The sequence below is a fragment of the Ambystoma mexicanum genome, chromosome 6q (assembly GCF_040938575.1).
Source record: "Ambystoma mexicanum isolate Mex_15411 chromosome 6q, UKY_AmexF1_1, whole genome shotgun sequence".
NCBI classification, from domain to species: Eukaryota; Metazoa; Chordata; class Amphibia; order Caudata; family Ambystomatidae; genus Ambystoma; species Ambystoma mexicanum.
Window position 1 is genome coordinate 616,832,191 of NC_090937.1, and position 27,669 is coordinate 616,859,859.

The 27,669-nt window shown below is 42.9% G+C and overlaps 1 protein-coding gene across 6 annotated transcripts in view; it reads left to right on the forward strand.

Moving 5' to 3' along the window:
* Positions 1–20,788: 20,788 nt before the first annotated feature.
* LOC138516182 (hyaluronan mediated motility receptor-like) overlaps positions 20,789–27,669 on the forward strand; it is a 269,808-nt gene continuing 262,927 nt past the window's right edge. For 2 of the 6 annotated variants that reach the window (XM_069631114.1, XM_069631120.1), the window contains exon 1: positions 20,843–21,018. The gene's annotated coding sequence lies outside the window, so the exon portion shown is untranslated. Of the gene's footprint in view, positions 21,019–21,913; positions 22,041–27,669 lie in introns of those variants that run through there. The other 4 variants (XM_069631118.1, XM_069631116.1, XM_069631115.1 and 1 more) reach the window with 3 other exon arrangements.

A 27,669-nucleotide genomic window follows, 5' to 3' on the forward strand; every position in this document is an offset into this window, starting at 1 on the left:
TGGGACAAAATAATAAACTTCAGGTTTTGCTCAGCTTCTTTATCTGTCAACCTGTTGGTGAAAATAACAACAAATTCACTTTAGTCACTAACCTTTGAATTCCTTGGCTCTGACTTCTCGTTATAATATTAAGTAAATAAACACGCCACCATACCTGATTATCCTCTGTGAATAACTTAGAGGACGTGTGAATTCAAATGAAGAAAACAGAAAAATAGAGTCTCAGATGCTCTTACTAATTTCTTCAATTTGGTTGTGAAAAAGCTGCTAATCTCTCTCAGTTTAATGAGTTAATCTTCAAGCAGTTCCAATGTCATTTACCCAAACAACCCGCTGGAAATATTATACATGTAGTTTGTATTGATGATTTCTAGCTGCTTCAATACCAATTCCAAAAATGACACTCTGGCTATTCAAGTTAAAATGGTTTGTTTCCTGAATATATAAAAGTGTTCATTAATTGGATCTTTTGCTGGCAAAGATGATCGCTCATAAAAGAAGCGTTCTTTTAACCAGAATATGCGCATGCGTGAAGATATTGTTTACTCCTTCTAAAATGGAAGCGCACAAAAACAAGGAAAAGAGTTCAAAAATGAAACTGGCATGGGCGCATGCGTAAATGAATAGTATTCCACTCTTCTAATATGAAGTGTTCAAACAGGAAGGAGAAAGTCCTCAGTTCCGGACACTAATCCTTGAAGAGGCAGCCCAGTGATGATCACGCGCCAGGTTAGAATGTTAGTAAATTAAACATAACGCTTCAGAGTCGCATGGCTACCACACTGTCACTTGCGCAGACAGTGTAAGATTTCTAACGCTAGTCCGACGCTAATAAAAGCACTGTTACCGAAAAAGGGTACAATACTCAATATTTTATACGGCCGAAAAAACACACGACGCTAAAATGATAAACAGACCTCCACACTCCAACTAGCCAATTGCAAAAAATGTGACGCAGTTCAGTAAATTTAAATACAGTTCTAGAAGTTCAAAAATAGATTCATGAAAGAACGAAATGAACTACTATTTTAACAAAAACTAATAAAAACAGGAACAAGTTAATTAATGGAATTAATATTTAACTCCTGCTTGAAAATCACAAAGATCCATAAAAGATAATGAATTCACTTAGCTTGCTTCTTTCTTTCACCGGAACGTTTTCTAAGTTTCTTCTTAAATCTCCAACACTTTCCAGAACCAAAATAACTAATTTTAGGCACAAGGGCCTAACTAAAGTTTTCTAAATCTTAAGAGCTTCAAACATAGGACCTTCCAGCTGGGCTTCTGACAATGAAAGGCGGTTTAGAATGTTCCAACAATGCCTTTCTGTTACTTCTGACCAATCACTGATCCTTTTGGAAGTCTCCATTTTGACTTGGGAAGCTCTCCACACTCTGCACAGAAAGTTAAGGCCCAAACCATACTTTATGTTAATCATATCCTCATTCTACCACATTCAACCAAATCCCACGAAACCTGACAGTACCCCCCCCTTAATGCCCTGTCCCAGGGCCAATTTTAGAAGGATACTTTCTATGAAATTTTGAGACTAATTGTGGTGCATGCACATTCACCTCGTCTTCCCATGTACGTTCCTCAGGTCCGAAACCTTCCCAGTCTATTAAATATTGTAGTTTCCCTCTTAACCTCCTGGAATCTACAATTCTTTTCACCACAAACTCTTCGGATGAATTCTCTAACTGAACTGGTGAAGGTGGATGTACAACTCTAGTCCCCGGAATCACAGGTTTTAATAGACTAATGTGAAAAGTTGGATGTATTTTCAAGGAAGTAGGTAGTTTTAACCGTACTGACACTGGATTGATTATCTTTTCTACTTTAAATGGACCTACAAAACGTGGAGTAAATTTGTTTTTGCCCTTAATTCTCAAATGTCTCGTCGAAAGCCAAACCAAGTCACCAACCTTATATTTAGGACCCAACCTCCTTTTTTGATCTGCAAATCTTTTGTACTTCTGTTTACTATCGAAAAGTACCCTTTTTGCTCTTTCCAAATTGTTTCTCATAGTTTTTAATCGAACCTCAACTCCAGGATTTTCTGACTCTTCAGTAATTTCAAAACTTAAAAACCGTGGGTGAAAACCTCTTCCAAGATAAAATGGAGACATGTTAATTGAATCTTTAGCACAATTATTATAAGCAAATTCGGCAAGCCAAATCAAATCCACCCATTCTTCCCCTGCCTGTAGATAACACCTCAAATACTTCTCCAGTTCTTGATTTACTCTTTCTACTTGTCCATTGGTCTCGGGATGATAACCTGATGATAAACTGACTTCCACACCCAAATCCTTACAAAAAACCCTCCAAAATCTAGAAATAAATTGAGGACCTCTATCTGAGATAATTTGATTAGGCAGACCATGCAGTCTAACTATTTCTCGCAAAAAGACTTTGGCCAAATTGTCTGCAGTAACCTCTCCCTCCATTGGAACAAAGTGAGCCTCTTTTGACAAGAGGTCCACCACAACTAGAATAGATGTACAACCCTTGTCACAAGGAAGATCTGTAATGAAGTCCAGGGAAATTGTATGCCAAGGACGAGGTGGAATAGGCAACGGCTCCAACAACCCGACTGGTTTTCCGGTTTGACTCTTCATTTGAGCGCAAATAGCACAAGTTTTTACAAAATTTAAGATGTCCTGACGCATTTTTTCCCACCAGAAGCTCCTCCTGACCAATTCTAGCGTCTTTCTAAAACCTGGGTGTCCGGACAGCATAGATTCATGACAGTCTCTTATTACTCTCTCTCTCAATTCCAAAATAGGTAAGTAAAGTTTATTTTCAAAGAACGGCAATCCTTTCTCAATTTTTCGAACCGGATCCTTTCGGACCCATTCCTCCATTTGTGCAATTGACATGGACTTTCGAACTTCTTCCTCAACATCCTCAATTTTCTGTATTCCGGCAGAAATAAAACAGCATGGATCGATAATGGATATCATCTCCTTTTCTGATTCCATCTCACTTCCAGGAAATTGACGTGATAAAGCATCAGCCTTTCCATTAAGCCTACCTGGCTTAAATGTCACTACAAAATCATAATCGGCAAAGAACAATGACCATCTTAACTGCCTTGGTGTGAGAGTCTTGGCTGATTTCAGAAAAAGCAAATTTCTATGGTCTGTTAACACAGTCACTGTATGTCTTGCTCCTTTTAAAAAATGCCTCCACTCTTCAAAAGCAAACTTGATTGCCAATAATTCTCGATCTGAGATCGTATAATTTTGTTCTGCCATAGAGAATTTTTTAGAATAGTAAGCCACTGGATGAAGTTGTCCGGTCTCTCGATGTCTCTGAGAAAGAACAGCCCCCATGGCAAGATTCGATGCATCCGCTTCTACATAAAAAGGCTGAGATGGATCTGGATGAATTAAAATAGGGGCCGAACTGAACCTTTTCTTTAATTCTTGAAATGCCTCCTCTGCCTCTGTCGACCACACAAATTTGGCACCTTTCTTTAAAAGTTTTGTTATGGGAGTAATCAATCGAGAAAATCCTTCAATAAATCTTCTATAAAAATTCGCAAAACCTAAAAAGCTTTGAATTTCTTTTACTTTCGTTGGTGTTGGCCAATCCGTGATGGCTTGAACTTTGTTCGGATTCATCTCCAATCCCTTGGGAGAAACAATGTATCCTAAAAATTCCACTGAATTAGTATGAAACTGAGATTTTTCTAATTTAGCAAACAAATGATTCTCTTTGAGTCTTTGTAGAACCTTTCCCACATGAATTTTATGCGACTCTAAATCCTGAGAATAAATCAAAATATCATCAATGTATACTACTACGAATATATCTAAAAAATCTCTTAAAATTTCATCCATAAAGAATTGAAAGGCAGCTGGAGCATTGCATAAACCAAAAGGCATCACCAAGTACTCATAAAGCCCAAATCGGGTTTTGAATGCCGTCTTCCACTCATCACCCTCCTGGACTCTCACCAGATGATAGGCACCACGTAAATCTAGTTTGGAAAAAATTGTGGCTCCCTGGACCTGATTCAAGATTTCCGAAATTAGAGGGAGAGGATACTTGTTTTTGATTGTAATTCTATTCACAGCTCTATAATCAATGCAGGTTCTGAGAGACCCATCTGGCTTTGGTACAAAAAATAATGGAGATGCGGCTGGAGATTGAGAATGACGAATAAAACCTTTAGCCAAATTTTCTGCAATGTACTCTTTAAGATAATCATTCTCCTTTTCAGTTAATGCATACACTCGACTACTTGGTAAAACCGCCCCGGGCTCCAAATCAATTTTACAGTCAAAACTCCTATGTGGAGGTAATTCTCCTGCCTCCTTTTCATCAAACACCTCCTTGTACCCTTGATAACACTCCGGAAGATGTCCTAACACCGCTCCTATATTATGTCCTGTAATACCTGCATCAGTCAGAAAAGAGGAAACTAAACCTTGTGTTTCTTCCCTCCCAGGATTACCTTTCAAAAGGCAATTTTCTAAACAGAAACTAGACTGTAATTCTACCACTCGTCTACTCCAATCAATGTGAGGATTATGCAAGGTTAGCCATGGCATGCCTAAAATTATTTTCAAAATTGGTGTATCAATTAAATCAAATGAGATTTCTTCTCTATGACCTCCAAGTAATTCCATAACCAAGACACCAGTTTCATGAGTTATAGGACCTGATGAAAGAGAAGTTCCATCTACAGCCCGAACTTGTTCCACAACTTCCTTCCTCACTAGTGGTATTCCCAATGCCTTAGCTACTCCCCAATCCATAAAGTTCCCGGTGGCTCCTGAATCAATCACTACCGGTCCATACCCTTTCTTTTCCTCCTTCAAATACAAGGATACATTTACAGTTATATGTGGAACCGCTGACTGAACTGTATTTGCAACCTGCTGTGCTTTTCCTCCGGCTGATGAAAATTTTTTGGGTGTAAAGGGACAATTTCCTAAAAAATGACCGCCCCTACCACAATATAAACACAAATTATTCTCACGCCTCCTAGTTTTTTCCTCTTTTGATAAAGGACCTTTTATTCTAATTTGTTGATCATTCACCCTTGGTTTCACTTCTTTACTACCCACCTCAAGCTTTGAACGCTCTCCTCTAATGACTGACCTCACCTCCCCCTGAGTACAACGACGCCTTTCTGCTTTCCTTTCACTTATACGATAGTCCAACTGAACTACTAAATCAATCAATTCCTCACAAGAAGAAGGGCGTTGGACTACACTGGACAAGGCATCCTTCAACTCCTCCTTGAGGCCTCTATAAAAAAGAGAAGACCTCTTCTCTGCTGGCCACTGGGATTCTAAAACCAAAGACCTAAACTGTGTGATATATGTAACCAAGTCTCTGTTTCCTTGACGCAAATCTAATAATTCACCATCAATTTCTAAGGACAGTTGTCTTTTATCAAACATTTTCTTAAATTCTTCCATAAAAAGAGAAACATTTTTTAAAGATAAACTCTTCTGCCTGACCAATAAACCTGCCCAAGTAGAAGCCTCTCCAGATAAATAAGACATCATAAAAGTAACTTTGGAAGCATCAGAAGGAAATAGTTCGGGCCTACTAAGAAAGTGCAACTCACATTGGGTTACAAATGTCTGAAATTTACTTGAATCTCCGTAGTAACGCTCTGGAGCTGCCAAAGGTACTGGCATAACTAATGCCCTAAAACCTCCCTCTGCCCCATCACCTCTACCCACACCTCTCTCCTCACCAACCCTTACCAATTCCGGGGGAAATTCTTCTCTCCCAATTCCCTGCGTCTGTGCCATCTTTTCACTTAACTCATCTACTCTTTGTCCTAATTTTTTATTCTCTTGATATGCCACCTTTAATTCTTCCTGTAATTCCCTCACTAAAACACTTAACGCTTCCATTGAGAACTCGGGGTTCATGACAGCTTAGGAGGACTATTTTTTCTGGCCTTTCATACTGTCAGGCTTTCTCAAATCTGATGTTGTCCCCGGAAGCTGCTGAACCCCCGCAGTCCCCTTTGGATGCTAACCTCTTAACTGGTATCAAACAGTTCAGTTGAGAGCACCCCCAAGGGAAAGGGGGAAAATGGGACAAAATAATAAACTTCAGGTTTTGCTCAGCTTCTTTATCTGTCAACCTGTTGGTGAAAATAACAACAAATTCACTTTAGTCACTAACCTTTGAATTCCTTGGCTCTGACTTCTCGTTATAATATTAAGTAAATAAACACGCCACCATACCTGATTATCCTCTGTGAATAACTTAGAGGACGTGTGAATTCAAATGAAGAAAACAGAAAAATAGAGTCTCAGATGCTCTTACTAATTTCTTCAATTTGGTTGTGAAAAAGCTGCTAATCTCTCTCAGTTTAATGAGTTAATCTTCAAGCAGTTCCAATGTCATTTACCCAAACAACCCGCTGGAAATATTATACATGTAGTTTGTATTGATGATTTCTAGCTGCTTCAATACCAATTCCAAAAATGACACTCTGGCTATTCAAGTTAAAATGGTTTGTTTCCTGAATATATAAAAGTGTTCATTAATTGGATCTTTTGCTGGCAAAGATGATCGCTCATAAAAGAAGCGTTCTTTTAACCAGAATATGCGCATGCGTGAAGATATTGTTTACTCCTTCTAAAATGGAAGCGCACAAAAACAAGGAAAAGAGTTCAAAAATGAAACTGGCATGGGCGCATGCGTAAATGAATAGTATTCCACTCTTCTAATATGAAGTGTTCAAACAGGAAGGAGAAAGTCCTCAGTTCCGGACACTAATCCTTGAAGAGGCAGCCCAGTGATGATCACGCGCCAGGTTAGAATGTTAGTAAATTAAACATAACGCTTCAGAGTCGCATGGCTACCACACTGTCACTTGCGCAGACAGTGTAAGATTTCTAACGCTAGTCCGACGCTAATAAAAGCACTGTTACCGAAAAAGGGTACAATACTCAATATTTTATACGGCCGAAAAAACACACGACGCTAAAATGATAAACAGACCTCCACACTCCAACTAGCCAATTGCAAAAAATGTGACGCAGTTCAGTAAATTTAAATACAGTTCTAGAAGTTCAAAAATAGATTCATGAAAGAACGAAATGAACTACTATTTTAACAAAAACTAATAAAAACAGGAACAAGTTAATTAATGGAATTAATATTTAACTCCTGCTTGAAAATCACAAAGATCCATAAAAGATAATGAATTCACTTAGCTTGCTTCTTTCTTTCACCGGAACGTTTTCTAAGTTTCTTCTTAAATCTCCAACACTTTCCAGAACCAAAATAACTAATTTTAGGCACAAGGGCCTAACTAAAGTTTTCTAAATCTTAAGAGCTTCAAACATAGGACCTTCCAGCTGGGCTTCTGACAATGAAAGGCGGTTTAGAATGTTCCAACAATGCCTTTCTGTTACTTCTGACCAATCACTGATCCTTTTGGAAGTCTCCATTTTGACTTGGGAAGCTCTCCACACTCTGCACAGAAAGTTAAGGCCCAAACCATACTTTATGTTAATCATATCCTCATTCTACCACATTCAACCAAATCCCACGAAACCTGACATTACGTACAATAAAACTTGCGCCCTTCACAAACGAACTGACACCCTATGCATGTCGGCTTAGAGACCTCCCTAGACGCAGGCAGGAAGGACGAATACACACGCCCACATTAAATACAGGAAATGATGGAAGAAGGGGAAAGGATGGAGAAGAAAGAGTTACGAGCAGGTGAAATACGGACGAAATTGACGATGTAGGAGAGAGGGAAGAAGAGGAGGGGTGTGAGGACTCGATTTTATGGAACCCAAGGGATAAAACGAGACACAACTTAATGCCACTTCTGGAGAGGGGAGGGGTTAGACCACAGTACGTCCGTTGGAAGCATACAGACAAAGAAAATATAAAGTGCAGGCTCCCATCATTAAGTGGAGGTGTGGGTAAATGGATATATGAAATGGAAAAACACACCGCAGGACAGAAACTGGCAGTGGGAGATGTAAAGGGCCTTCTAATATCGATATTAGGGGATGCAGCGGATGACATTTGGAAGAGAGCGGGATTCCCTGGGGTAACAATAGCAAACACATCGCATGATGGGGCACCATTCGCAAACTGCAGACATGCACTATGGCGGGCATTGAGGGTACAGTACCCAGACACATCAGACATAGGAGCAATTACCTCACGCAAGATGCGTGAGAACGAAGATCCTGTTGATTATATCCAGGAAATCCAAGAGAAGTGGCGCATGGAAACTAGAGAACAATGGGACAAAACACCAGCAATATTTTATCATATACTAGTACAAGGGCTCCCAGAAGGAGTTCAGAAACAACTGAAGAAAGTAGTGGGAATGGAGGCAAAAGCATGGCCAGAAATACAACTGACAATAGTGCATCATTGTAGGGCATGGCAAGGAAAAATGAAACAAAAGGAAGAGGACAGGAAAACGGAAGAGGCTAAGCTAGTACAGAAAAAACTTACTAAATACACAATGGAAGGGGCACTAATAACTGCACCTACAATAATGACCCAAAGCCCCACACAAGTATTGGCTGCACAAGATCCCTCCCAAATACTACCCTCACAGACAATAACACAACAGGTGCCGCCACTCCAACCATACACGACCAACATGGGAGGAGGATACTCAATGCCAGGAGCTGGGTATTATAATTACAACAGGGGAAGAGGAGGAATTATGAGGGGGAGAGGATACGGATATAACACACAACAGCAGGTGGGAGGACTTAGAAACTCCTACCCCACCGGGCAACCAGTATACCAGGACAACACAGGAAGCTTTCCATGGCAGAGTAGGGAACCACCGGTGTGTTGGAGTTGTGGATTAGTAGGGCACATGTCACGCACATGTAGAGTAAGACCAGGTACACCATCATGGAGCGAACAGGGACAACCAAGGCCCACACAGGAACAGCAGGGCATACAGCAACAGCAGACGTTGCAACAGGGAAATGAACAGCAACAACTAATAACAAAACAACAGCCACAGACATATTCACTGCCACAACAACAGGTAGCGATAACACAACAACCCCAAGCACAACAAACACAACTGGGTAGGGTGACGGTCCTGGGACACAACCCTTACACAGGAAATGGTCAATCGTTGTACCCTCAATAGGACAGCCCACAGACGGCCTTGGTGTGTCCCATCCTGTCAGTAACACCTAATAGTGCGGAGGAACCACGCATAGAGGTAACGATAGGCGACAAAAAATTATTCCTTGTTGACACCGGGGCGACCCGGTCTTGCATAAGGGAAGGTAAATTTAAGATGTCGGGCGAAGCCATGAACACCCAAGGATTCTCTGGGGCTAGAGGGTTGGTTCCTTTTACTGATAACATTCCCTTATCTATAGGAGATTATGACATGTCAGTCCCACTTTTATATTATAGTGCCTCACCAGTAAATATACTGGGGAGAGACATAATGAACAGGTTGAATATGACAATCTCCTTTACGGAGGACGGCATAATTTGCTCTACTCCAGGAATTAACATGCTCACAGCACGACAGATTATGCAAGCATACTGCGGACAGACAGCGATTAGGGCCGAGCCAGTAGATGGCGAACGCTTCCAGTACGGGACAGACATGGCATTTGCATGGATGCCAGGGATAGAGGGAAAGATCTGGAGGAGGCCAGCAGCCTATTTGTTCAGACCAGAAACACCAGTCAACGAACTAGAAGGAAAGGTGGTTCCAGTGGACATTGAGAGCATTATAGCAACAGCTGATTACATTGCTGTACATGCCCAAGACAGAGAAGGAAGAGCACGGAGGGCAGTGATAGCACTAGCAGAAGGATGTAGACTCACCCAGGTGTCAGATGAGGAGCTGTTCTCAGAAGAAAAGGAGGAAGGTGAAATGGTGTTTATGATGAGTGTGGAAATATGGCTAAGAGTGGCGTACAAACAAGTGGCACAGAAAATGGCAATGGCACTTGAGGCACCCACATCCACCCCAGTTCCCTTCTTTAAGGAGGATATGACAAAAGTACCCACATCATTATGGACTACTAGCCCCTATGACATGGGGTGCATTAAAAGTATAGGGGGGGTAAGGATAAAATTGAAAAAAGGTGCAATACTCCCCAGAGTGAAACAGTACCCACTATCAAAAGAGGCAGATGAGGGCATATATGAAACCATAACGGCCCTTATAGATAATGGCATATTGGTCCCCTCAGAATCACCATGTAACACGGCTGTATACCCAGTGCGCAAGGCTAGAGGGGGGTCTTGGCGCTTCATACAGGATCTCAGGCCCTTGAACAACATAGTAGAAGCAGAATACCCCATAGCCGCAAACCCGGCCACGATATTGTGTGGCATTCCAGCGGAAGCATCACGATTTACAGTGATCGACCTTAAAAATGCTTTTTTCTCAATACCATTGCACCCAGACTCACAAGATCTGACAAGCTTCACTTACAGAAACACAAAGTGGAAACACACCAGATTACCACAAGGGTACTGCGAATCACCCTCAATATTCAACAGAGTAATACAGATGGATTTGGGTAACATTGAAGTGGAAAGCACAGTGTTGCAGTATGTCGACGACATAATAATTTGCAGTACAAACGAAAGAACATGCAGAGAGGACTCATTAAAGATGCTGACAATATTGGCTGAAAAAGGTTACAAGGTAGACATGGAAAAGTTACAGTACTGTCAAGAACAGGTACTTTACATTGGTCAGCTCATATCCCAACATGGAAGAAAGATTGCACCACAAAGGGCACAGGCCATTTCAAAAACGCCAATGCCACAAACAGTGAGGGAACTGCAGCAGTTCCTGGGTCTGTGCAACTACTGTAGAGCATGGGTATTTGATTACAGCTCATACATAGGACCCCTGCTTGAGGCGTTAAAGGAAGCTAATAAAGGGGAGAAAAATTTGGGGTGGACAATGGAAATGAAAGAGGCTTTTGATGAACTGAAAGATGCGATATCAACTGCTCCGGTACTGGCGACCCCAGACTATGAGCGACAATTCTTTATATTTTCACATTGCGACTCAGCAGTAATGAAAGCAGTGTTGGCTCAAAAAACAAGCATGGGCTACAAACCAGTAGCATTTTACAGTGGCCACTTAGATCCTGTGATGTTAGGTCATTTCCCTTGCGAACAAGGTCTCGCCGCAGCTGCTTTTGCGGTAGAAAAAGCATCAGCAATCACCATGGGGTGCCCAACTACACTGTTTGTGGAACATGCACTATTTGTAATATTGAATAAACCTAAGTCCACCCTAACCACGCAAAGGGCATCAGGTTATGAGATCATCTTATCCAGAGCTGAACTATCAATTGTTAGATGTAGCACGGTCAACCCTGCAAGGTTCCTAGCAGAAGTACTTGAGGAAGGAGATTATGCCCACGATTGTACGCAAATAACTGAAATGTACTCATGTACTAGAAAGATTGAAGAAAACGCACTAGAGGGAGGTGAGCTTCTGTTCATTGATGGGTCATCAACTATCGACCAAAGGGATGGTATAAGGAGGACTGGGGCAGCAGTGGTAAAAATGATGGAGGTACCGGTGTGTGTGGCAATGAAATGTGTACAACTACCACAGCATTATTCTGCTCAAGCAGCAGAATTAATTGCACTGATTTTGGCGTTGAAGGAAAGCTTTGACAAACGAGTGACCATATATTCCGACAGCGCATATGTTACGTCCACTGTCCACTCAGGGCTGTCGAAATGGAGAAGAAGAGGGTTTAGGAGAGCTGATGGCACTCCAGTGCAACATGCCCTCCTATTGGCTGAACTAATTGAAGCAATAAATGACCCCCAAGAATTAGCTTTGGTCAAATGCACCGCACACACCAATGGTGAAGACCACATTTCAAAAGGGAATGCAGCAGCAGACGCACATGCGAAGTATGCTGCATATTTTGGTGAGATATGGAACCCCCCAGAGTCAGAGAGAGGGAGAGGGAGGGGAATGGCTAAGGAGATGTTGGTAAGAGAAGGGTACACCCATCTCCCAGCCACACAGATTATGGAGCTACAAGCGGCTGCACCAATGGCCGAAAAAGAAATATGGCTAAAAAGAGGATGCACAATGTCACCAACCGACGCACTATGGCGCCAGAGTGACACTGGGAAGATTGTAATACCACTGGCACTATTGAACACCGCCCTGAGCCAACTACACCACCCAGCCCACACAGGCAAGGAAGTAATTGCAGCACGAATTAGGGAAGACTGGTTCTGCCCCGAGTTAAATTCTCATGTGTCAAATTTTATCAGCAATTGTCTCACATGTCAACTGTTTACGGCCGGTCACACTCTGAAGGTGATAAGAGGTACTATACCCCGGCCAGAGGGACCCTTCCGACATCTCCATATTGACTATGTTGATATGATCAACTTATGTCAAGGAAATAGGTATATGATTGTAGTAGTATGCCCATTCTCGAGGTGGATTGAAGCAGGGCCCTGTTCACACCCAGATGCATTTAGAGCAGCTAAATTCCTAGTGAAGGAGGTCTTCCCCAGGTGGGGAGTGTGCGAAGTACTGCGGTCAGATAATGGCCCACATTTCGCAAACGAAATGTTCCAGCACATCACATCCTTACTGAACATCAAGCATAAATTTGCATGTGCATACCACCCACAGGCCAACGGTATATGTGAACGCCTGAATGGCCTATTAAAGGAGGCAATTGCAAAAATACAGAAAACAACAAAGAAGAGTTGGTTGTATTGCCTTCCATTAGCCCTATTTGAGCTAAGGAATAGACCAGGTTCCGACCACCACCTCACCCCTCACGAGGTGGTTACCGGACGTCAAATGCGCCTTCCCCTAATGCCAACATCAAGAGCATTTACTGACCACGAGAGTACTGCAAATGTCCTTGGTGATGAAATGTACCAATATGTGTCTTCTCTGATTACTAGTGTAGTGTTTGTGTCTCAACAGCTCGAGCGCACGCGGGGCGGGTCTAACAGCGATCAACAAGAAGACGCGGATAAAGAATTGGAAAAGGAAAGACTGTGCAAAGTTGCTAAAGGTGACCACGTACTACTTTGCAATTTCAATAGAAAGTGGAACAGTCCACGCTTCACTGGCCCCCATCTGGTAGAGGAGGTATCAACGAGAGCAGTAAAGCTACAGGACAAACGTGCCTGGAACCACCTACATGACGTAAAGATCTACAAACTCCAGACCCGCCCCAGCGCCACCGACAGGGCCACTGAAAGAACAACAACAGCGTCACCAACGGAGGAAGAGACTTCTACCGCAACTAACGGCCTAAGTGTCCCCATACCCTGCCACCCCCCAGATTCCCCAGAGACAACTTCTAGAAAAGAAAGGGGTGATCCCCATACCGCCCACCCCATGGTTACACGATCAAAGGGTAAAGAGACTTCCGCCAGTTGATCCCCAAACCCTCTGCCCATTGACCCCCCACCCACTGTAGTAATAACTGAACTGAAGGACATTGTTTTGCACATATACACATGTAATCACCTGAATGTTCTATTTCTTTTCTCTCGCACATGCAGGTACAGCGTATTATTGTACTGTTAAGAAAGTAGATAACTAACCAATTCACTGCCCAGGAGTAGATGGTACCCTCAGACGATAATTACCTGGAAGAATTGTCACACCAATTTGTATATGAAATAAAACGGCCAACGTACCTGAAAAGAAGGAGGGTACGTGTCTACTACACAGCATTCCTCTTGGCCATAGAACACTCAATGCCCCACCTCCAACCATACTTGCCTGCCCTAAGAGATAGATCGCTTAGATTGGCGTGGGAACAGCTCTTCGCCTGGGCACTGAATGACTACTTGATAGGGAGAGTTTAAAAAACGACAACTAACACCAATAACAAGCATATTAAGAATTTTCAGGCGGGCAACTGTAACGTCGCAAGAATAAGCTGCCGGACTGCAGCAAGGTAAGAGCAAAATGCCGGTGAAATTAGCATCTGTAATAAAATTGATAGGGATTTTAATGATCACCGGGTTCTTGGTTGCCTCTGTATGGCAGTACAGCTATGCTATTGATATTATTGCTGTACCCAAACCTAATGCACCCCCACCCCCAGCTGCAACAGGTGTTACGTCAGGTGGTACTAGTAAAATCCCACACAAGAAAAATAGAGTTAAACGCAGCACATACTCAGATAATAAAGGTATTGACAACTACATACAAGATTCAGCACACATCTCAAACAACATATGGTACCAACACATGACCCACATAGGTAAACAGACAACAGAAGACAGCTGCTACGTTTGCTCATTAATTCCATATGCCATGAGCGCTTCTCGAACATTTGTTGCCACGGAGATAGATGAAAAAATAGCACGATGTATAATATACCTGGCACTGTTCCAGACGAAAGGAAGATTTCAAGGGACAGTGGTGCATCTGGTGTGGAAAACACGAGATACATATCCATATGAAAACAACTTCCTCAAGACTTATTTGAGTTACCACAAGAGCAGTTTACATGCTGAAGGATTCAAATACATAACAAGTGGTCCTGAAAAAGGAGAAACAAAGAAAGTAACACTGCAGTACCTACCATGTGATTGGTACGCCACTGAAGTCCCTGGTAAAAACGGATGTTCGGAAAGACCACTGGTAATAATAACAGGGAAGGTGTACATGAACAACAAATGGGACATAGGAGTGGTTGGCAGCAACATGGTAACAAGAGAAAATATTTCAACTATTGATGGACACAACCATAGATGTTGGATGACTTGGGTCAAGTACGTACCCATGCTCACGTGGATGGAAAAGGATGAAGACCCAATAACAATACTGCCGCTAACTGCGCCTAAGGTATGCTACCAACATAAAGGAGAAGTGGACGTAGGATACAACACCAACTATGAAAGCGTGATGGAGTTACCTGAGGGGGAGCAGGAACAGCAGTAGTAATGGACCATTACTGGGCCTGTGGAGACAAGGCATGCCACACACTGCCCCCTCTGTGGAATGGTGTATGCACAATAGTACACGTTAATGTACCATCACTAGTGGTGCCCCAGAAACATGTGAATATGGCGAATTTCCCCAAAATGGATGAAGGAAACCAGAGGAAGAAGAGATCTGTACAGCTTCAGAAGGGGCAAGAGAACAGGAACAACGGCAACAACACAGTCCTGAATAGGAAGAAAAGACAAGGAGAACCTCTGACAGGAAATTACCTGTGGGGAAGGTCGGAAACAGCACTCACTTCAATTCCGCCAGAACACAGACTATTCAGCAGAGCAGCAATGTTCTTCTCCTCAATAATACATCCGGGACTACAGGCTTACGCAAACGCAAAATGGCTCCAGATAACTAGGTGGGAACTAATGATGACAATTAACTCTACAGTGAATGGATTCAACGCAATAAAGGAGGAACTGCGAGCTGTGAGGATGGTAGCGCTTCAGAACAGATATGTACTGGACCTCCTCACAGCAATGGAAGGAGGAGTTTGCGCTAAGATAGGACAATCATGCTGCACATTTATCCCTGCCAACGATGCTGACAATGGTACACTGACAGAAGCAGTTTTACAATTGACCCAGATGCACTCAAAAATGATGGATGAAAGTAAAGGTGTGAAAAAGGATGAGAGCTGGTTTTCAATATTATGGTCATGGATGCCATCTTGGCTGTCAGATGGACTGAAGATTATAGTTGGATGTACTATTTTGGCTGGAGCTACACTGATCATAATAAGATTTTGGAAGGCCCGGAAGGCACGCACCACAGACGAGATGATCGAAATGGTTGGTATGCACCTCTTGATGCCAACAAATGACGGCAAACACACAGGGACAATAATAAAAGAGAGAGAGAAGTTGCGCAACCAGATCATCACCAACCACCTGGACCCACCATCTGTAAAGCTCGAAAACCCAAGAAACCCAAAGAGCTACATAGGGAAATGGGTATACTGCACTCCTGGAGGAACCTGTGAATATATGTATTGGTCATTTGAAGACCATGTTAACCACTATGGACATTTGGGAGGAATACCTAAAATATGGAGAGTAAGAGGAGATAAAGAAAAGGATATGTTTGTGGTCGACAAGTCGACCAGAGGGGGGACTGAAGTGGGAGAATGGAAGAACAGGTTCCCGCCCTTCCCCTCTCGCGCTTGGCCTAGAGGATCACGGCCCAGACACCCACCACGAGAGGAGTTTGCCCATCTACCAGACGACCAAATACCCTGATACAGGAACATACGGATGTGCCCACCAGCCTGCCCTGCACATGCCGACACCTGTGGCATGGATGGACTCGACTGAACCATCCAGCACTAAATCAACACGTCGTTAGAGATGCCATGACGACCTAGCCAACGGTTAGCACACCTGTGCAAACATGCACACCGGACACTCCCACACCAATCCACACGAAGAATATATTCAGTGCTATGACGTAGGCGACAGACATACTCACGGACGTGCATCTTTATTATTTTCCACATAGGCTCTCAAAATGCAGAAACGCAAGACGCATCATGAACTTATCTAAAAAGGCTTGCTCACGCTTCTTCTAAGAACCATGTACCATAATGAAGAATATAACGGAGACACGATACTGAGGATAGGGCAATATGATACCGTAACCTAAAGCGCTCTGCATCAAACGGTTCCACCTATGCACCAGGCCCAAGTAGGCCGCAAGCAAAAGCTTCCATGAACATTGAATGAGCAAGAGCTTGGTTGCTGACCCTGCAGAATGAGCCCGGCGAAAGCACACCGCCAAGGGCACGATGTTGCAATCTCGCACGCCGCAAGCCAACGCCAAGGTCGCACCTGCAAGATAAACCAGGCACACAGTGGGAAAAACAATATTAATTGTGCTGAATTCTGCCTCAAACACGGTCCCACCTCACGTGACAAAGCCAAACCTGACAGGATGCCAAGCCCAGTAGGAAGGAGACGCCTGAATCCCACGTTTTAAGACACAGGCAGATACAATTAAAAGACTCATTGGACATCTGCAGCAGTGGGAGTAGTCGACCTCCCAACATATGAATAAATCCTCACATTGTTTACGCCTACCCATAGTAAAACATTGTTGCAAATTACAGGTGCACCGCGAGCTGGGAACAGCGATAGTCCCAGACTGGGAGGCTCGCGAGCGGACCAATCAGAACATGGGGCTCTTATCACTGACGCCATTAACATTGACCAATCCTCAGAGGTCTTCATGTAACAATTTTCATGTATCCAATTGAAGGGACAGCCCAAGTATATCACCTGACTAACCCTCAACCACTAACACCGTTCTCTATATGTATGCTATACTAACCCTACCACTCGAGTAACCAATCCAGAGTGGAAATAGGTTTTTTGTTAAACTTTGTAAGGTGACGCAAGTAGCGCGTCATACTAAGGTAAAAAGGGCCTGCGAGCCCCACGATTGTGTGTGTGTCAGGACGGATGCGTACGCTCCTTGACCCATCCCTGCCGTTTTGTCTAATAAACAGCAGAGTCACCTTGCTTCTTGCGTGTGTCTCATACTCTATCTCTTTTGGGATATACGGGAGGAGTTGGGGCCTCCCTGCCCGGAGGTCTGCGGACGGCCCGGCCGTCCCCGGCAGAATTTCCCCCCGACACCTCTATCGGCCGCCCCGCTTCGCATGACCCGGTCTAGTCATCCCTGATAGCTCCAACTGCTTGTTATCATTGTTCATGCACCCCACCGCATGAAGGGAACCAGCGCCCCCCCTTTGCTGGCTCTCATGCACCTCAAGTTTAGACCGGTGTTCACCATAGACTTAGATTACATTCTCGGTGGCGGCAAAAGGTCTACAGTGGTAATTTGTCTGATGGGGGAAAACATGGCCGCTGACTCCGCCAAAGCTCACCTCTTCAGATCCACCCTCCAGGTCTCAATGCTAGGTCCCTCAGGCGCCTTCCAGGACATAGCTATATGTTGCTTGGATAGTATGTAAATGGGATCTTTCATACGTGGAATTTGCTGCTCATGATTGTCCCTCCCCACATACAGACCCAGCAAAAATGCCTCCGGGGGCCACTCATGCATCACTATACCTCCAACCGCCGCACAGGCCACCACACGTCGCCAAAACCTGCCGATGGTAGGACATGACCAAAACATGTGGAAGAAATCTGCGTCCTCATGTCCTCATCTGGGTCAATTCGAGACTCCTGTGCCCCCAAACTTGGACAGCCTATGAGGCGTCAGGTACGCCCTATGCAGCACGCACAGCTGAGTGATTTGAAATCTAGCATTCATAGACACTGATTTAGCATGTGCCAAATGCATGCTGCTACTGTGCGTCCCAATTCTCGCCCAACATACGCCTACCACCTCTCCCTCAGTCTGTGCCCCCCGGTATCCCGTGTAGACAGCAGTGATTCATATAATCTGGAGACTGCATGTCCGCCCTCAGCTATGTCATACAGCGAACCCAGCACCCAGTCTTTTTAAATGCCCACATTAAAGCTTGCCCATTTCCTTTGGATATTCTTGACCAGGTTCTGAAACATCAAGAACTGACCCTTATGTATGCCTGTGTGTTCCCTTAGTGTTCCAAAGTCTATCGCCTCACCCTCTTCCAGCAAGTTTGTGCTGGCCCTTCCCTCTCTTTGCGGTGTGTGTGGTGCAAAGCGCTCGGCACGGTGCATAGTAGGTAATCACCAGCACAAAGTAAGTAATAGCCAATGCAAATTTCCAATCCATGAATCGCAACTCAAGCTTTGTGTAGCACAAAATATGCTTTTTCGGCGCAAAGTGCCTTTGCACTGCGCAAAACCTTCTATGAATCAGCCCCATTGACTCTAATAAGACAGTTTAGAAAGAACACTGGCAGGACAAAGTGTGGTTATTACTGCCTGATGAAGGTAGATCAAGGAAATCCTACGAGGATGTGATTTGGGCAGGGAGGGGCCGGCAGTGGGTTGGAATGGGCAGTCAACAGGTGGGTAAATACCCAATCAACACCCACAAGCTCAGTGTCCCTCCTCAGATCCCATCTCTCTCCTAGCTGTACTCCAGTGCAGTAGTTGTGGTTAATAGGGTGCTCTTTAGCAACGCTTAATAGCACAACTAAAACACAGCTGGGTCTGACAATGCCCTTTTTTGCAAAGCTCACTCAGGAATGAGATAGGGTTGCTGGGCATCTATGATCCATTGTTAGGTAGAATCACATGCAGTACCCTTTGGGAACACAACACACAAGTCACCTGGACACCGTCCCAATACTGGTCGAATTTTCTTCCGAGTGCTGTTGAATACTGGATAAAGATACCAGTTTGTGGTCTTTAAGGCACTCACACCTTAAACCAACGTTTTGCCAAGCTTGTGGCCTCTTCCCTGGGCAGTTCAGGAACCTCCTGGCGTCCTCCTTCTTGTCTCCACGTCTGAAGCTCAGGAACAGCAAGATCTGCAGGGACTGCCAGGAACAACTGCCTCAGCTACAGCTCTTCTTCATTTAAAAGGTACTGTGCAAGTGCGGTCAAGAACTCTGTTCGGCCGCGGTGAAAATTTGTGAAACTTTCCCAACTTTGAAGGCTTGTCCTTCCCTAAACCAACATCTAACTTTTCGTCTGACCAACTTCTTCTCAAAATCGTGGCAAAGACTTAACCTTTAACTACCAGAACTGTGCTATCCTATCCAAGACTCTGAACCATTGACTTTGGCCCAGGCCTATTGAATTGTATTGCTGGTTGTAGTGAACTGAATCTATTTGCCCTACCTCTAAAAGTATTTGTGCTTTTGATTCTTATAACCTTCTTATTTTACCCCTTTTTAAAGTAACTGAAGTGCCATTTTGCTCCCACTTCAGGGGAGCTGAACTTGTTCAGAAACTGATTGGTTGTGTATTGTAGTATATTAGATTGTGATATTGAGCTGCTCTTGCTAGTGAAATGTTTTCCAACTGACTGTGTAAATAAATGTATATTCTTTTACCAAGAAACCTTGAGTAAGTGTTTGTTTAAATCACTGTGATTGCTAGTCCTTTGTGTAACCTCTTGTACTGCTCACTTTACTCTTGAGATAAGTCTGGCTGCTCAGCCACTGCTACCACATTACTGTGTAGTACAGGCTTGTACCAAAGGTGAAATCGTACTGACACTTGTAGTCTTAATTGTGTGTAGTGTTCCCAAAGGGTACTGTGTGTGATTCTGCCTAACATCTATGCAATGTTAATTGAAAATACACGATGAATGTTTCCTCCAATGCATAGTTTTAGCCTCTGCTGATAAGCCTTCAGCTACCTGAACTCGTCTCAAGCGTTCCTCTAACCTGCTGTTCAGAGTGTTGCAAACAGCCCGTGTGAGGCCCTGAGGCTCCAGCAGCCTTGTACTGGCCTATAGCCCCTACATAGGGCAATGGCGCAATGCCCGAACCAAAAACACAAAATGCTCGTGGGGGGCAGTTGTTTTGGTCAAAGTGGGCCACAGTTTGATAAGTTACTTCACCATGTGGCTAGTAGTTTTGGACAGTTTTATAGAAAAAAATATTCTTTAAAAATGCACAATTTGCATCACATTTGATCAAAAACCTCCCCATTGGGTACTGCTCAAACAGTCTGTCCCAAAAGGAATGAACTGCCACTTGCAACGGTGGGCCGGCCACTTTTTCATGGGTGCCCGAGACAATGTTATGCTCCAGTCCGACCCTGGGCTCTAGGGCACTCATTGCCACGCCAGGGTGACGGGCTCGCTGACTAATGTGCTGCTCAGATATGCGCCCCCCGGGCCGCAATGGGGTATGCCTGCGCCCTGTGCCGTATTGTGTATTTTACCTTTCTGGAGAGAATGCACGGGTTAGTCAACGAGACAGGACTTGCATGCGGACTGGATTGGTATGTGTTTGTGCACCGCAAGCAAGCAAGCAGCGTAGGAAATACTGCACATGTTTTGTTTTTTCATAGCTGTTTTTCCCTCATCTCCGGGATAGATAGGGAACTTTGAGAATATCCAAGGGGTTATCGCAGTGCAAGTCTGTGAAGAGGACCGACTGAAAGCAGCTGTGTTATTTCACCGACGTAAGTGGCTTTTTATAATTTCAATGTTGAATTTTGACAGTTAAAACAAGTATGGGGGTTCGGTCATTCAACAATGATATATATGGCAGAGGAAGCGTTCGGGATTAGTTGCCACCATGGGGGCAGCAGTACCCAGACACTCAGGAAGGGTGGGTGTGGGGGGTGGGGGAGGGACAGGATGCTCCACTCCTCGCCCCCTACACACCAACTATATATCTTGGTCTGTACCTATCATCATTGTTCTCTATGGTATGTTGTCTAATGTTACGTTGAGAGCTGTTTATATTGCATCAGTCAACGCTGTAGTGGTCTATTGTGCCCCTGCAAGGGTGTATCCAGGCCTTAGTATGTGAGAGAACATAAAAGGGCTGCAGAGGAGGGTCCCGGTGGTGGCACTCTCAGTCTAAAGTTGTACCCATGCTTGTCTCCATGTTTTTAAAACACCCCATTTCCTTGTTTTCAACATTCATTTTAAACAACCCTTATTCCCGAAATCAAGAAGTCCGTAAAACAATTGCAGCACCCTGACGCATGACAAATTCTAGACTGCACAAGACAACCACAACTCTGTGTATTGCCCTACTTGTCTTCACTCACAACAGTGCTGAATAAAACGTGCAAGAGTGTATGCATTATTACCTCACTGTTTTCATGTCACATGGCAGACTAGCTAGAATAAAAAGCAGGCTCGTGTGGTGCAGGCATTTATTGTGGAGTGAACACAGAATGAGGGTCTTCATTGGGTTGCTAACGGCCACTTGCCAGCTGTGACTTGTCAGGGGAGAAAGGAGCCATTGGCATTCTCCATTTCACACTTGTGTCTGCCCCAGCCCAGTAATAAAAGAAGAGACTTAAAAGAAATATGCTAAGAACACCAACCCTTTGTCAGGATTTCATGGAGGCAAACCTCTGTGTTTTTACATTTAAAAAAGCACCCTTTTCCTAGTTTTCAGGAATGAGGATGAGTACCACAGAGCAGTTCAAGCGCCACCAGTGGGAGGAGGGTAAAGCGAATGTGAAAGGTAAACACGCATGAAAGTCCTGTCTCCCTTCCTCTTTTCTCTGAGTCTGTGTTGCTCGCTAGCTCTCTTCCACTCGCGGCCGCCGCCACCCTGTCTCTCTCTGCTCCCTTCCCTGCTTGCTTCTATCTTTTTCTGTTTCTGGCTTCATATCAGACTGTCTGTCTTCCTCCCTGTGTCTTTATGACTCTGCTCTCTACTTGCACACCCTTCTCCCTCCTACTGTTTCCTTCTTTCCGTTTTTCCAGCTCCGACCCTACTGGTCTCTCGCTCTCCCCCTTCTAAGTCCCTTTTAGGAAAAAGATATTACAAAGATCATAGGACTTTCCCAGAAGTTGTAGACTTTTTGGCTAATAGTTCCTTTAAATAATAATAGAAATATTTCTGTGTTCTCTGTCGCCTGTCATTTTTGTGTGGAACGAAACCTGATGTCACATTTCGCTGGAGGTTTCAAATGTTTCCGCGACGCACAGGGGAGTAGCTTAGCTGAAAATACTGGGAAGAGGGAGTGGGGGATTGTGTGGTTCTAAGTTTTTCCCAACAAGCTACTCGGTGTGTCCATGCCATACTGTGCCTTCAGGTCTTTTATTGTAATGCCTTAAGTTTTCAGGATGTAGCTCAGTTATAATAACATGCCTCCTTCCAGAAAATGTGCATTCCAGTCTCAAAGTGCCCAGAGGACGATCCTACATCCACCTCAAACATTTGGAGTATTGCCCTTACTCTCTGAGAAGACTACCATTTCCCACAATAGATGTACTGCGACTGACACAAGAGACTCTTCAGACTGTAGCATGCACTGTATACATGATCAATGTTATGAAATGCCTTGCAACACTGGAGTCGTGTACCATATGTGCTATCCCCTGTGTAGCACATACCTAAAGGAATCCCTTCCAGGTGATAACAGTTTTGTCAGTCACTCTGGTAGAAAGTGATCTGTCCAGGATCACACACATTGGTCAAGTGGAGACGTTGGGATTTTAGCACAGATCTTCTAGTTCATCAGTTTGTAATTCAGGCTGTAGACTACATATACTGCATCTACAGCATCAGTGTACAATGTTGTCTTCCAAATTCTACACTAGTACTATGTGTTCAATAAGCTAAAACACAAAGCACAGAACTAGATGTCATGAAACATGTACTCTGTGCCCATCATCACCGGAGTGGTCTACAGTGCAGAGGCTTAACTGGGTATTGGTGTATTGTGCTCCAGCAAGGGGAAAAAAACACACAGTGGCTTGCACAAGAAAGAAGGGCAAAAGGACATATTTTTATTTGACAGGGATGTTGACACATTTTGTGAAAAAATATACCTCCACATATTATTTAGCTACTGATTATTGTGGAACACTCAGATACATGCAACACCATACGTAACTTGTCATGCATTCGGGAGTGATTGCAGCACACCCAGTATGTTCTGCTGTAGAGTCGTGTGTGTGTGTGTGTTGTGTGAGCATGAGAGAGATCTCTCTTTATTATAGATTTAGATCTTGGTAGGGTTGTTTCATCTTTCTGTGATCAGTAAAACAAATATGTCAAGTAATCATAACACATATCGATGACATGCAGAGGTCATACACATTTAGGGCCAGTTTATTAAGTTTATGCATTCTGCCACTCTACTCCTGCAAAAGACGTACTTAACACAAACTGCTGTTTTACTAGATTCAATACTATACAACACAATAGATTTGCTCTACAGACATATAATGTGTTCCTAACCATCTCACCATCAATATTCTTTTCAAACACTGAACAAAAGATTTTTATTTTCAAAATTGTAGACATTAAAATCCACAAATTCTCAAAAAAGGTTTTAATGATACATTCAAAAATATTATTTTTTAGTTTTTTTCTCTATTGCACAAACAGTGTGGAACATACCTTTCGACCTGAGTGGTTCAAAATAAATGTCAACCAACAAGAAGAGCTCAACAAATCAGTCTGTCTCCAAGTAGTTGACAATTTCTCATTTGGCCTACTGTGTGTCTAGATTGAATACAACATCAACAATATGTCGTTCTCTTTCCTCGACATGTTTTGGTTCCTTTCCGTTGATATTACTGGACTACTACTACACTTACACTCACTGTGTATTACCATTACCACTTAAAAAACATTCCTCATGCTACAATTGTGGAACACATCCTTAGTGCCCACTTGTTAAAACAGCTCTATTTTGTCTTGTCTCAAATTTTCAAAGAAGCCAGACTCTTCATAAAAGAAATGCAGAGAACACAACACACAGGATTATTTACTTTCAACTGTTGTCAGTACCACTCTGTTCTTAGTCACCAAAAATAGGGCTCAAATACCTTATAATTGGGTTGAAGGTTGTTCTGACAACCAACTTCATCGTTATGTTCACAACCACACTTTCCAATCTGTGGAAATACAGATGGATTGACATTAGTACCATTGCCACCAACCACGGGACACTAAAACAGCGTGGTGTATTGCCACCAGTTCCCCATATCATGCTGAAGCACATACCTCGTACTTCTTATTTCATCACAACAAGGGCATCATCAGTGGCACTGGTCCATGCCCAGCACCATGCTTTGCTCTAAAAGCCAGAGCAACCTGATACTAGATAAACACAGACGTTATTTGGTCACCCGCTGTTTTTTCGTAACTAAAAGACGTAACTTCGTTTTTTAATATAAAGCATATCAGCGTAACTTCTTACCTGTGGCCACCTTTAATTTGCTAAAACCACGACGCTCTTCCACAGTCTGGTTGTACAGCAGTTACAAACGGAGGCACCGCTTTGCTAGAACTGTGCTCCCCTGGCCCTCAAACATGTCATCGCACGGGTACTCTGTCAAAATACAGAGTCCAATCTTAATTGTATAGATACCAAAAGGCTGAGTCTGCATTCAAGACCTTCTGTCCCACCACCTTGCTCATCCATCCTTATCGTGTGTGATTCTGGATACTGCTAAATTCAACAGCGACTTGACGGCCGTGCATCTATGAACGCCATTACTGTTACACATTTTATATAACATTGCAGTTTAACGTCACCACTAGAATGCCATTTCTTTTTCCTTATTGTTTTACAGCGCCATATTGGATTATCTTTCAGGAATCCGTGCTCCGATGTATTATACATACAATATAAATCACTTGCAGTAATGTACCGTTTTGTGGCGGTGTACCGACTAAAGAGGAGCCATGTTTTATATCGATCTTTTCTATTAAGGGTAACTGGGGGATACACGGGGGATAGCAGTCTAATGTTCAAACAGAGGTGAATCATTCCTCTTAAAATTAATGTATCCAGTTCCAATGTTGTTTATATAGGACTGAGTGATTTCACCAATAACACAGAGTGAGACGTTTTTCTGTTGGCGCTTATTCATATTCACATGTCACATGTGGCACCCATCTATGCAGGCTACTTCTTCAAAACCAGTAGTTTAAATCCTTTTTTTCAATTAATACATACTTTCAAGTCCAATCCCTTCAGTCAAACTGGTCTGACAGCTTCTGGTTAGAAGAATCATTTGTTGCTCTCTTTTCAACAACTATTTATGTACACTTTCCTTTGCAGTCTGTTGGACTTGTAGTATCACTGTCCAGCAGAAGTCATCAAATCTGTGACTCCTAGCAAGAAAGTGTCTCACCATGGGAGCTTCCTCTACTTTGTTTTTACGACAGCTCCTATGCTCTATGATACAGGTCTTCACCTTCCAGATTCTTTTTCCTTTGTACCTTTTACTGCAAGGTCAAGTGATCATGTTGTTTGTAGACCATGTTTTGGGACTTACAATTGGTAAATCTCCTCTGTTTCGAAGTAGTCCTTAAACCAATATCAACTTCAATAGATTTTTGGGTGAGGCGACACACGCCACATTTCCTACACGTAAAATGCCCTTTGACTGGCAGGAGGCCCCACATTTCTGTGATACTTGGTTGTTTGGTAATTTGGGCACTGATGTCATTTTTCATTACCCTTGCTCAAATATTTAAACTTTGCATAAATGGGAAAATTGGTATTTCCAACATGTGATTAGCTCTATCAAACACTTGGCAGTTTTTCAGAAGAATGCTCTTTATTTTGTATGACAGATTAGGGAAGGTTTGGATGCATACCAATTGATTTTTTTCTTCTGTCCTCAGTTTGGGCTCTAATAAGGCCTCTGTGTTATTAATAATTGCTCCTTTAGAGTTGCTCTCTGCAGGATTTTAGTATAAAGCAAAATGTAGTCCAGGCCTAATAACAAATGTTCTTTAGGGTCAAACTCGAGCTTTTCAATCTGTCTAATGGGATCCATGTGATGTTAACGAAAAATGTTATAACACATTTTTGTTTACCGAAACTCAAATACCAAAACATTATAAAATCTTTTAGTTTTGGGGGTTCCCATGCTTTTAATCCCACCCCAACCCACTCCCCACCCTTTTAAATCCCTTATCCCACCCCCATATATATATATTTAATAAATAATTTTGTGATTTGTTTCGGTATTTGAGTTTCGTAAAAAAAAGTTATTCATCATTTTTTTTTTCGTTAACATCACTGGATACCTGTCTAATGATATCCATTGTCTCACAGACATATAATTTAATCTCAATTACGAATGGTTTAAGATAGTGATCTACACATTTCGACAAAGATTCTAGGACCAAGTTCATGCCTGAAACTATAGGACACCCGGAAGGGTCGACCAAAGTTTTAGGAATCTTACGTAGGATATAAAAGGTTGAAACCTTGAATTTTCTTTTAATTAAGAACACTTCCTCCCGTTGGCTTATCCAACCTCCATTGCTTTTAACACTTTATTTTCAATTGTAATCAGTAATAGTTCAGTTGGATCTACTGTTAGTTTTTTTTTAACTTTGCTTATCAGAGAGCTGTCTGACACATTCCGCAACATATTTATCTCTATCTAGCATAACTATTGCACCCCCTTTATCCACCTTTCGTATAGTAATGACTTCATTATTCTTAAATCCATTCACATCAATTTCCTTTTTGTATCAATTTTGAAAATGTTTGGTGTGTGTCTGCTCGAGTTTCTCAATCTCTTCTAGTGTCTTTTCAAACACTAATGACTTGGGCAAAAAGGCGTTTGAGGGTGCATAAAGGTCGAAGGAGTTCTAAAGCTGGTGCAATTTTGTGCTAAGTCGTAGCTATTGTTTTCAAAGTATTCTTTAATGCTGATTTTACGCAGGAGCTGTTGAAATTCTATGCAAAATTGAAATGGGTCATATTTTTTGGTTACCACAAAACCTAGTCCCGTATTCAATGCTCTTTCTTCTTCTTCACTGGTAAAATTGTAATGGGACAAATTGATTGAAAGTGACGGCTGCTCCTGGTCATCGGTCTGTTCTCCTCCCACTCATTCCGATCCGGGCCTCTTTCCAGAAAGGACTGTGCATTCCTTTGTCTGTTCCTATTGCCTCTGCCTCTTCTGTTGCTACCATTGCCTCTCCTCTTCGCAATATTAGTACCTTGGTGATCTTTCCGCTCATAGTCAAAATGGTATTCTTCTGTTGGATTTCTTATTTATACTAGATTCAATACGCCATGGTCATGGGGAAAGAAAGAAGAGCAGATACCGATTTACACAGTTATAAATTATGATCAGGGGACTATCTTAGCCAATAGCTGAAG